Source organism: Bombina bombina, chromosome 3 (genome assembly GCF_027579735.1).
Source record: "Bombina bombina isolate aBomBom1 chromosome 3, aBomBom1.pri, whole genome shotgun sequence".
Taxonomy (NCBI): domain Eukaryota; kingdom Metazoa; phylum Chordata; class Amphibia; order Anura; family Bombinatoridae; genus Bombina; species Bombina bombina.
In genome coordinates, this window is record NC_069501.1 from 516,049,252 (window position 1) to 516,062,913 (window position 13,662).

Consider the following 13,662-nt stretch of genomic DNA (forward strand, 5'->3'; position numbering starts at 1 on the left):
TATCCGCGATTTTAGCATACCGCAAATCCCCTTACGTCAATTGCGTATCCTATCTTTTTAATGGGATTTGCCTAACGCCGGTATTACGATCGCTGGAAAAAGTGAGTGGAACAGCCAATAGAATGCGAGCTCAATCCTATTGGCTGATTGGATCAGCCAATAGGATTTTTCCTACCTTAATTCCGATTGGCTGATAGGATTCTATCAGCCAATCGGAATGGAAGGGACGCCATCTTGGATGATGTCACATAAAGGATCCTTCATTCAGTCGTCGGATCAAGAAGGAAGAGGATGCTCCGCGTCAGATGTCTTCAAGATGGACCCGCTCCACATCCGGATGGAAGAAGATAGAAGATGCCGTCTGGATGAAGACTTCTGCCGGTCTGGATGTCCTCTTCTGGCCGGATCGGATGAAGACTTCTGCCCCTCTGGAGGTCCACTTGTGCCCGGCTGGGTGAAGACATCTCAAGGTAGGGTGATCTTCAAGGGGGTAGTGTTAGGTTTTATTAAGGAGGGATTGGGTGGGTTTTAGAGTAGGGTTGGGTGTGTGGGTGGTGGGTTTTAATGTTGGGGGGTATTGTCTTTTTTTTTTTACAGGTAAAAGAGTTGATTACTTTGGGGCAATGCCCAGCAAAAGGCCCTTTTAAGGGCTAGTTGTAATTTAGTATAGGGTAGGGATTTTTATTATTTTGGGGGGCTTTTTTATTTTATTAGGGGGATTAGAGTAGGTATAATTAGCTTAAAAAAATTGTAATTCTTTTTTTATTTTCTGTAATTTAGTGTTTGTTTTTTTTCGCAATTTAGTTTATTTAAATTAATTGTAATTAATTGTAGTTAGTTTAGGCAATTAGTTTAATTATAGTGTAGTGTTAGGTTTAATTGTAACTTAGGTTAGGATTTATTTTACAGGTATATTTGTATTTATTTTAACTAGGAAGTTATTAAATAGTTAATAACTATTTAATAACTATTGTACCTAGATAAAATAAATACAAAGTTGCCTGTAAAATAAAAATAAATCCTAAACTAGCTACAATGTAACTATTAGTTATATTGTAGCTAGCTTAGGGTTTATTTTACAGGTAAGTATTTAGTTTTAAATAGGAATAATTTAGTTAATTATAGTAAAGTTATTTAGATTTATTTAAATTATATTTAAGTTAGGGAGGGTTAGGGTTAGACTTAGGTTTAGAGGTTAATAAATTTATTATAGTGGTGGCGACGTTGGCGGCGGCAGATTAGGGGTTAATAAATTTATTATAGTTGCGGAGACATTGGGGGGGCAGATTAGGGGTTAATAAATAAAATGTAGGGTTCGGCAATGTTGGGGGCAGCAGATTAGGGGTTCATAGGGATAATGTAGGTGGCAGCGGTGTCCGGAGTGGCAGATTAGGGGTTAATAAATATAATGTAGGTGTCGGCGATGTCAGGGGCAGCAGATTAGGGGTTAATAAGTGTAAGATTAGGGGTGTTTAGACTCGGGTTCATGTTAGGATGTTAGGTGCAGACATAAAATGTATTTCCCCATAGGAAACAATGGGGCTACGTTAGGAGCTGAACGCTGCTTTTTTGCAGGTGTTAGGTTTTTTTTCAGCCGGCTCAGCCCTATTTTTTCCTATGGGGAAATCGTGCACAAGCATGTTTAGCCAGCTTATCGCTACCGTAAGCAACGCTGGTATTGAGGTAAGATGTGGAGTTAAATTCAGCTCTACGCTCACCTTTTTGCGGCTAACGCCAGGTTTAAAAAAACCTGTAATACCAGCGTTGTTTGTAGGTGAGCGGTGAGCTGAAACTGAGCGTTAGCACCGCACCCCTGTTACCGCAAAACTCGTAATCTCGCCGTTAGGTTTTTATTCTTTCTTGTTTGTGTAGGAAGGCTTTAGTAGATTGTGGTACTGCTCTTATTCTTTTTTGATTAGAAACTGGTGATTATTACAGTCACTTTTTGCAAATAGAGATAGAGATGTTTAAAACTCTTGGGGAGAGGAAAAGTAAGAACAAAAGTGGGGAGGAAATATATTTGTATGATAAACGCTAGTTGAATAACATGTTATCTTCAGTTAAATTGTAAGTGAATTATATGGACTGTGGCCTCTAGTTATCAAGCTGTCTACTTAAACACTCAAAATCAATCCTTGGATTGATAAATTGTGCACCTGGATAGCACTCTTTCCCCAATCTGGGGTGGCAAGATTTGGGCACAGACTGAATAACTATGGAGTGGGAGTGCTGGAGGGTATTTAAAATATAACCTTTATTAGGAAATTTAAAATAAAAACCAAAAACACACACACAAAAATCTACATATATACAATGTTAAAAACACAGGGTTTGGTCGGATTTATTTCAATCCAGTGTTTTCTATTTGAATAAAGTAATGATATCTTTGGTTTTATATTAATTAATTTTGAGTCAGTTTTTTCAATTAAGGTCAGTATAAGTCTGATTTGCGTATGTAATACGTGGTATTTATTGACCTTATACCACTGTATTAATAAATCTATTATTCCTTGTCTATTGATCTTAAGTTACAGTCGGTCTTGTCTTCCTAAGTTCTTTGTTGAACATACATGTAGTAGTGCAATTTTGTTGAGACTAATTTAAAGTAATATGCGGCAGAGTCTAGTTTGTCTTGTTACAAATATTGACGTTTTTGACTTTGTAAATTAAATATCACTGTTATTTCCAGAATGATTTTTCAAATGTGGAATAAGTGATGTTCTAGATTTGGAGCTTTGCTTGAAGTAGTCAGCTAATTCTTTTACTGACAGCTACTATCTGAATATGTTACAAGTTGTGCCTGATATATTCCCAGGCTGTTGGATTGAACTGTGGTAGCTGCTATCTAAGTATGCTAGCAACGGATGCCTAATATGTTATCAGATTATCATACTACGCTCTCAAGCGCTTAAAAAAGCATATATATATATAAGATCTCTTAATACAGAGTACTTGTCTAAAGTCTCTCAACATATATTTAGTAAGAATGTTCTTTTATGCCTGAAAGTATATATAGAGAAGTCTGAGTAGATTGCTGAAGCTTAGCTTGATAGGATTAACTATTTATGTCAAACAAAGTATTTTTATCTTTCTTGTGATTTTGCTGGTTAACATAGCAATGTGCTTAGACAAAGTTTTTAATGTTATATTATTATTGGTTCATCAATATGAATAATTTTGTGTGGCAAACTGTTCTTAAACTGTTTGTATAAATGTAATGGTAATATCACTTTAATCGTTCAACACTACATAAATTAACTTTGTTGATAAATTGTAATCAACATTGAATTTACTTAAAAACGGATATTCTCAATATCAATTGATCCAGAATGGATCTGGTATTACTGCTGATTTTAGCGTTTTTTCTATTGAATTCTAATATTACATACATTGGCTGTGATATATATTGAATATGTATATTCACAAAAAGCTTTAGAAAACAGTAATGCAAATATTAGCACTACAACTTTAAATTGAATTGTATTTTGTCTTTTATCACCACTGGATAATTTTAGCATTAGAGAAGATACGATCTGACATTGTTACAAAATATAGCTGATAGTGTCAAATTACTTTGCTATACCGACTCTAACTCAGTTGTTCTAAATTGATATAGATACGGCTTGCAGCTTGGCGTTTCTTATATTTATAAAACATTGGGTATTGGGGTATTATATTTAACTCCCCCCTTCCCGTGCTAGTATGCTTTTTACAACACCTCACTTATAATTGCCGGTTAAAAATACAGCCTAATATACGGTATTAGATTGAATCCTGTTTCAGGGATTATTAACTCGACTCTTAGATACTACTACTTTTGTTTTTAAATTAAAGACCAAATATCCTGCTGTTTAAAAAATGTTAGGAGGCATTCACAACAAACATTTCCCTAGCATGTTTCGCCACTAACATGGCTTTTTCAAAGGGTACGGCGCGGCCAAAATTGTGTCTTTTTATTGGCTCGCACTCCTCCTATTGGAAGTTGTTTTGACAAATCCGGAGGTTCGTTGCAGGGAGCAAATCACTTGATGCAGAATGGTTTATACTTATGTAAGGCAAGATGTTATTGGAAAGGACTGTTTTCTCATTCTAGCCTTATGTATGCTTAGAGATTTTATGAATAAGAGTTATTATGCAGATTAAAAGTACAAGCGAAACTATTATTGTACTGTTGTGTTGTTTATTAAACGGTATAACGTATCCTTAAGATTTAAACACGGGGTTTGTCTTTTGATTAATTATGGGCTGTTAGTGCTTCCCGCATGATATTTTATACTGACAAATGGTTCTCAAATATAATTTGAATATACAGTTACTGTAAAGCATTCATCTGATGAGCTAGGATGTAAATTGATATTAGTTTTGATTTATAGTTAGTATTTGTCTGATGATGAAAATGAAATGTTTCATTGAAAATACAAGATATGACAAATATTAATAAATATCAATTGAACCATCCCTATCCTTGCAAGCTTAGTTTAAATGCTTTGTATATTTTTTCAACTGACCAATGCCCAAATGCTGATGTTTGGAAATTACAATAATCATGGTAATCATGGTTGGTATCGTAGATAATTAATTCTAAAACGATGATGTGCTAAGTTGAGAAAATAGAGAGGAAGATATGACTTTACATAAACTGTTGAACATTTATTCTTAGTCTGTTTCATTTTTGAGGTTTTACTGCATTAGTTATAAATATAGTACATTTTGAAGCTTAAAAATGCTAGGACAAAGTTACTGTATAGATCCTAACAGTTTATGTATTGCTTAGATAGTGGATTGGTGCCTGTACTTGGGATAATGTTAGTGGGGGACGTGCTTAAATAGTGACTAGGTGCCTCTGTTTGGGATAATGTTAATAAGGAACGTGGAAATTGAGACGATAACAGTGATGATGAGTGAGAAATATGGTAGATAATAATACATGGGAATTCCTGTAAAATTAATTATGTGGTTACATGCTAACTCTTGGCTTATGACTGGCTGTATAGTTGTAATAGTACAGATTTATAAACCTCTGCACGTACCTATTGAAGTTGAAAGTTATTAGCTCTTATTTTTATTGTACAGGAACATTACATGGATATAAGAATAGTGCATACTTCAGTGTTGATATACTGATATTAAGTCTTAGTGTTCTAGTGTAATTGTGTCGTGATATCTCTTTGAGTTGATGGTGGTACTTAAATGAAAATAATATTGTATCTCAGTACTTTATAAATCTTGTGGAGTGATAAAGTGTCTTAATATTTGGGTAAGGTAAAAATGTGATGGATAAAGAGATAAAGATAAACAGATAAAGAAACAAGCTTACTCCAGCACGAAAGTAGATGGATCTATCTACTTAACTCTATACAACCCAACGGCTTAAATGAGCACAATAATTATTTTTCATATTTGTGAATATGAACAAGATGTTAATTCTCAGGGACCAATATAATAAGAATTAAGACAGGATTTTTTGAGCATTAATAGGAATTGATAAAATGTAATCACCTATACCCATCACAATTGGCACAATTGCCACACATTCACTACTAATAAGACACCAGATCAACTGTCACTCACTTTGCTATCACATATTACAATTTAGTTTCACTTTTTAATTTAACACTCCCTTTTAATTTAGGTTTTTACACAAGATCACAACTAATAGGATTTTCACATTTTTACCTTACCCAAATATTAAGACACTTTATCACTCCACAAGATTTATAAAGTACTGAGATACAATATTATTTTCATTTAAGTACCACCATCAACTCAAAGAGATATCACGACACAATTACACTAGAACACTAAGACTTAATATCAGTATATCAACACTGAAGTATGCACTATTCTTATATCCATGTAATGTTCCTGTACAATAAAAATAAGAGCTAATAACTTTCAACTTCAATAGGTACGTGCAGAGGTTTATAAATCTGTACTATTACAACTATACAGCCAGTCATAAGCCAAGAGTTAGCATGTAACCACATAATTAATTTTACAGGAATTCCCATGTATTATTATCTACCATATTTCTCACTCATCATCACTGTTATCGTCTCAATTTCCACGTTCCTTATTAACATTATCCCAAACAGAGGCACCTAGTCACTATTTAAGCACGTCCCCCACTAACATTATCCCAAGTACAGGCACCAATCCACTATCTAAGCAATACATAAACTGTTAGGATCTATACAGTAACTTTGTCCTAGCATTTTTAAGCTTCAAAATGTACTATATTTATAACTAATGCAGTAAAACCTCAAAAATGAAACAGACTAAGAATAAATGTTCAACAGTTTATGTAAAGTCATATCTTCCTCTCTATTTTCTCAACTTAGCACATCATCGTTTTAGAATTAATTATCTACGATACCAACCATGATTACCATGATTATTGTAATTTCCAAACATCAGCATTTGGGCATTGGTCAGTTGAAAAAATATACAAATCATTTAAACTAAGCTTGCAAGGATAGTGATGGTTCAATTGATATTTATTAATATTTGTCATATCTTGTATTTTCAATGAAACATTTCATTTTCATCATCAGACAAATACTAACTATAAATCAAAACTAATATCAATTTACATCCTAGCTCATCAGATGAATGCTTTACAGTAACTGTATATTCAAATTATATTTGAGAACCATTTGTCAGTATAAAATATCATGCGGGAAGCACTAACAGCCCATAATTAATCAAAAGACAAACCCCGTGTTTAAATCTTAAGGATACGTTATACCGTTTAATAAACAACACAACAGTACAATAATAGTTTCGCTTGTACTTTTAATCTGCATAATAACTCTCATTCATAAAATCTCTAAGCATACATAAGGCTAGAATGAGAAAACAGTCCTTTCCAATAACATCTTGCCTTACATAAGTATAAACCATTCTGCATCGAGTGATGTGCTCCCTGCAACGAACCTCCGGATTTGTCAAAACAACTTCCAATAGGAGAAGGAGTGCGAGCCAATAAAAAGACACAATTTTGGCCGCGCCGTACCCTTTGAAAAAGCCACGTTAGTGGCGAAACATGTTAGGGAAATGTTTGTTGTGAATGCCTCCTAACATTTTTTAAACAGCAGGATATTTGGTCTTTAATTTAAAAACAAAAGTAGTAGTATCTAAGAGTCGAGTTAATAATCCCTGAAACAGGATTCAATCTAATACCGTATATTAGGCTGTATTTTTAACCGGCAATTATAAGTGAGGTGTTGTAAAAAGCATACTAGCACGGGAAGGGGGGAGTTAAATATAATACCCCAATACCCAATGTTTTATAAATATAAGAAACGCCAAGCTGCAAGCCGTATCTATATCAATTTAGAACAACTGAGTTAGAGTCAGTATAGCAAAGTAATTTGACACTATCAGCTATATTTTGTAACAATGTCAGATCGTATCTTCTCTAATGCTAAAATTATCCAGTGGTGATAAAAGACAAAATACAATTCAATTTAAAGTTGTAGTGCTAATATTTGCATTACTGTTTTCTAAAGCTTTTTGTGAATATACATATTCAATATATATCACAGCCAATGTATGGAATATTAGAATTCAATAGAAAAAACGCTAAAATCAGCAGTAATACCAGATCCATTCTGGATCAATTGATATTGAGAATATCCGTTTTTAAGTAAATTCAATGTTGATTACAATTTATCAGCAAAGTTAATTTATGTAGTGTTGAACGATTAAAGTGGTATTACCAGTACATTTATACAAGCAGTTTAAGAACAGTTTGCCACACAATATTATTCATATTGATGAACCAATAATAATATAACATTAAAAACTTTGTCTAAGCACATTGCTATGTTAACCAGCAAAATCACAAGAAAGATAAAAATACTTTGTTTGACATAAATAGTTAATCCTATCAAGCTAAGCTTCAGCAATCTACTCAGACTTCTCTATATATACTTTCAAGCATAAAAGAACATAAGGTGAGGAGGCTGCATTCCCTTGTCCAATACATGTATAACACCCCACAACCATAACCCCCGATCCCCATTTTTCTTATCTAATTCTTATCTAAAATAAAAACACAGACACAGTAGTTATGGCGAAATGTGGACAGGTCACGATTTTATTACTTAATTGAATTTTGCTACCTTTAAACTATATCTTGCAAAATTCAGCCATAAATCAACTCAAAATAAACACCAAATAATGCCCTTGCATTAAAAACCAGAATTTTGGGAACCACGCCTAGGGGGGTGTAACAACTACCCCCCCCCCCTGGCAGGGCAGTTTGGAGAAGGGAGAACCCACGGCATAGCCCCCCCCTAGATAGACCACCGGATCACCCCTCAGGGCTGGGTATGCTGCGGGATCCTCCCACCTCCCCTTCTGCCCCGCCCACGTGTCGTGCACAAACTTCACCGCTTGCTGCGATTGTATGCTCAATACTATGTTAAAAAACAGCTGCCGTTTTCTATCCTCCAATCAGCGTAGACCGCCAGGTCACCTGCTGCCCTTCGGTTGCACTGTGTTCTTCCCCTTATTGAGGAGCAAGGGCGGTCTTACTGCGACTCAACCAATTAGTCAACGTCCTGCCCTTAGCCGTGCAAGTACTGCCTTCTCACGTGACCTCTCCGGTTATTGCATCGTGCTCTGCTGCGTCTAGGGTGGGAGGGTGGGAAACAAAGAAAAAAGGTTAGTGACTCCTTCCAGCAATCCACTTCCTTATAACACCTTTACCTCCAGCTCCACCCCTGTCTCTGCTCCTGACCAATGCCTGCTCTCCTTATCTCTGCCTCATCCCCCACACCTGGCACACCTAGATTCCCCTTTGTTCTCTCCCAGCAGCCCCTCCCTTATGACGTTCCCCTCGCATACACTCCCTGCACTAGTTTAAGGTGAGGAGGCTGCATTCCCTTGTCCAATACATGTATAACACCCCACAACCATAACCCCCAATCCCCATTTTTCTTATCTAATTCTTATCTAAAATAAAAACACAGACACAGTAGTTATGGCGAAATGTGGACAGGTCACGATTTTATTACTTAATTGAATTTTGCTACCTTTAAACTATATCTTGCAAAATTCAGCCATAAATCAACTCAAAATAAACACCAAATAATGCCCTTGCATTAAAAACCAGAATTTTGGGAACCACGCCTAGGGGGGTGTAACAACTACCCCCCCCCCCCTGGCAGGGCAGTTTGGAGAAGGGAGAACCCACGGCATAGCCCCCCCCCTAGATAGACCACCGGATCACCCCTCAGGGCTGGGTATGCTGCGGGATCCTCCCACCTCCCCTTCTGCCCCGCCCACGTGTCGTGCACAAACTTCACCGCTTGCTGCGATTGTATGCTCAATACTATGTTAAAAAACAGCTGCCGTTTTCTATCCTCCAATCAGCGTAGACCGCCAGGTCACCTGCTGCCCTTCGGTTGCACTGTGTTCTTCCCCTTATTGAGGAGCACGGGCGGTCTTACTGCGACTCAACCAATTAGTCAACGTCCTGCCCTTAGCCGTGCAAGTACTGCCTTCTCACGTGACCTCTCCGGTTATTGCATCGTGCTCTGCTGCGTCTAGGGTGGGAGGGTGGGAAACAAAGAAAAAAGGTTAGTGACTCCTTCCAGCAATCCACTTCCTTATAACACCTTTACCTCCAGCTCCACCCCTGTCTCTGCTCCTGACCAATGCCTGCTCTCCTTATCTCTGCCTCATCCCCCACACCTGGCACACCTAGATTCCCCTTTGTTCTCTCCCAGCAGCCCCTCCCTTATGACGTTCCCCTCGCATACACTCCCTGCACTAGTTTAAGGTGAGGAGGCTGCATTCCCTTGTCCAATACATGTATAACACCCCACAACCATAACCCCCGATCCCCATTTTTCTTATCTAATTCTTATCTAAAATAAAAACACAGACACAGTAGTTATGGCGAAATGTGGAAAGGTCACGATTTTATTACTTAATTGAATTTTGCTACCTTTAAACTATATGTTGCAAAATTCAGCCATAAATCAACTCAAAATAAACACCAAATAATGCCCTTGCATTAAAAACCAGAATTTTGGGAACCACGCCTAGGGGGGTGTAACAACTACCCCCCCCCCCCTGGCAGGGCAGTTTGGAGAAGGGAGAACCCATGGCATAGCCCCCCCCTAGATAGACCACCGGATCACCCCTCAGGACTGGGTATGCCGCGGGATCCTCCCACCTCCCCTTCTGCCCCGCCCACGTGTCGTGCACAAACTTCACCGCCACCAAAAAGAGCCCCTCTTTTGGCCAACTCTTTCCACCATTCGTGACCTTTCCTTAACTTTACCAACTCTTGGTACATCCCTCTGATGTCCACCAGCAGCTGGTCATTCCCCTCATCCGTTAGGTGCACTCCATCCCGTCTGAATAGCTCCTCCTTTCTCGCTGCTATCAGTGGGTGCTCCACCACTCTACCCCCTATTTCCTTCATAACCTTTGCTGCCACCTGGTTCACTTTTCTCCTCGATCTATATCCTGCTTTGCTCGTGTACGAGTTCCGCCAGAATACCCTCGAAACTATATTGGACCATATCGCCCTCACTGATGGCCATGCCACCTTCAACCATCTCATTGTTCCTGCAACTTTCTCTTCTAACTCTCTAAGTGGGTAAGCGCCTATGTCGTTCCCCCCCAGATGTATAATTATGGCGTCCGGACACACCCCCATCTTCTCCTTGCCAGCTGTATTGTAGGCACTAACTCGTCCCACATCATGCCTCTTTTTCCTACCCATCTAATGCTGACTTCCTTGTGCGACAGTCCCAAATTTACTCCCTGCGCCGATGCTGCTGCCCTAGCCTGTGCCCAATAGACGTAGGAATGCCCTACTATCCACACCCTTAACGCTTTGTCTGTAAAACAAAAAAAAAACAAAAAACAATTTAACCGTTAGAACATTTTTATTAAGGCCTTACTCCTTTTGCACTCTTATGTAAGATTTGTACGCTGCGGATTTCCATCTCCCTAATTTTTTAATTTGTTCCTCTGAACAACCCCTACCCGCTGCGGCGGTCGCTGCTCCTATTCTGAATGAATGCGGCGCGATGTGTGCCTCTTTCCACCCCAATTTCTTAACCACCCTTTGTAATATGCTTTTAAACTGGAAGATTGTTACATCCGAACCGTCTGCATGCCTCAGAAATGTGCGGCCCCCTTTCCTCATTGCTAACAGGTATTCCTTAACACAGGCCACCGGGCACAGTGTTCCCCCGGTTTTAGCCATATTTAGCCATGCCCCTTTTCCTTCCTTGTCTGTTTTAGATCTTCTTACCAATATTAGAACGGCTTCTTCCCCCCATCTTACATCCCCTGTCTCTACACCCCCTTTACCTATTTTTCTGTTTTTTGGTAACAGCTCCCCTATCCTCATTGCTCCGTGAAATGCTACTAAAAAAGCCGTTCTGAAAATAAGCGCCTCGTCCCTGTTTGCACATACCCCTTCTAGTGCCCCTATCATTTTCTGTAATCTAACCTCAGTTATTGGTTCCCTTTTATCCACTTCCTTCTCTTCCCCTCTTCCCCATGCCCTTGCGATTTTCTTTACTATAAACTTCCTGGACCAATCTATTCCCCCGTATAGCTGCGAACAGTATGAAATCCCTGCTAACACTGCGCTCAATCTCCCCTTTTTTACACCTTCTCTCCGCAGCGCCATCAACCATTCTAAAAATCTTCCTTCCTCCCCTCCTTTCGCCTCCTCCCTATGCTTGCACCATTGTCCCCAATATTTCCTGTACACTGCCCATGTGCTTGGTGCCAAAGCTTTTTCGACCAGTTCCTTGATTCCTTCTATCCGCTGCCAATCTGCCAAAGAAGCATAGGGCAACATTCACCTTCCTGTCTGGCATTGGGTGCTAGCTCCCTAAACTCCTTCCACTTAAAACGGGATAGCGCATCAGCAACTACGTTTTTGAACCCCGGAATATGCTTGGCCCTGACACATATATTATGTTTTAAACATTTCAGAACCAAGTACCTTAGGTACCTAACTACTGGCATTGATGATGCTGATAGCTGATTGATGATTTCGACCACCCCCATGTTGTCGGACCAGCATATTATTGTCCTATTCGCTAGCTCCCCACCCCATAGCTCCATGGCCACCACTATGGGAAATAGTTCCAGCAGCACCAAATTCTTAATCCACCCCATTTCCTTCCAGCTCTCTGGCCATTCTCCTGCGCACCACCTCCCCTGGAAATATGCTCCGTAACCCTTTCCCCCTGCCGCGTCCGTGTATAGTTCCAAATCTACCGCGGGCGCCACCTCCTGCCATATGCGCACCCCATTGAATTCCTGAAAAAACTGGTCCCATACTTTCAGGTCGTCCCTCATCTCCTTTGTTACCCTAATCATATGCTCCGGCTTTTTTGCGCCCCTTGTGCTGATTTCCAATCGCCTTTTGAAAATCCTCCCTACTGGTATTACCTTACATGCAAAGTTTAACACCCCCAAAGTTTTCTGCATCTCCCTTAGTGTTACTTTTTTACGCATTGCCATCCATGCTATCATCTCCCTAGCTTTCTCTACCTTATCCTCGGGTAGTTCACATTGCCCTTTCAGCGAATCTATTGTTATGCCTAGGAAAGCGAGTCTCGCGCAAGGGCCCTCCGTCTTTTTGTCTGCCACCGGGACCCCCATCTCTTCGAGCACCCCATTGGAAGGCATTTATCCACGTAGAACTGCCCTTCGAATTTGCACCCCATCAGTTTAAAACTATCAGGATTAAGCGGCAGTAGCCGAAAAGCCGATTCAATGTCTATTTTTGCCATCATGGCCCCTCTCCCCGCATTCCTTACCAACTGCACTGCGCTGTCAAACGATTGGTACTGCACCGCTGCTTCTGCTTTATTGATAGCATCATTTACCGACCTACCCTTTGGGTATGATAAGTGATGTATCATGCAATATTTCCCTTCCTCCTTCTTGGGCACCACCCCCAAGGGTGAAATAATTAGCTCTGCTATTGGCTTTTCTGCGAATGGCCCCGCCATCCTCCCACATTCTACCTCCTTCCCTAGCTTCTCCTTCAGTATCCCCGGGAGCTCCGCTGCTGATTTCAGGTTTCTAGCTTTCATCGCACCCGCTACCACCCCTTTTACTGGGACTGTAAAACCTTTACTTAACCCTTCAATTAATAAATCTCTATCCTCTATGATAGGGTATGCTTGCAACTCGCGAACCAGTCTATCTATTCTCAGAGGGGTTGGCGCCAATCCCCCCAACTTGTCCTCCACCCGCGTTTCCTTGGCTCCGAAAGGACTGCTTCCCATACCCGATGTTACCCCCGTTCTTTCTGCAGTCTACCCCAGGGTGCGCCCCGCCACAGTATCTGCAAATGTGCCTGAACCTGCATGCGCCCCCCCTATCGCACTTTTTCTCATTGTATGCCCAGCACTCTTTGTTGTCAGTTCTCCCGCTCTTATTTGTATTAAACGATGCGCCCCGCCCCCCGTGGGGCCCCTCCTGTACCCTCATTACCCTGGTGTATAGGTCTAATATCTTTATACCAAAGTCCCTCCTTCCTTTGTCTCCTAATTGCAAGTTACCCTTCCTAAACTCTGTGTCGTAGTCCTTCCATGCAAACCCCCCATATGTCGTGTAACATTCTGCAATGAAATGGATGTACCTTAACATGCCCTTCACTTTCCC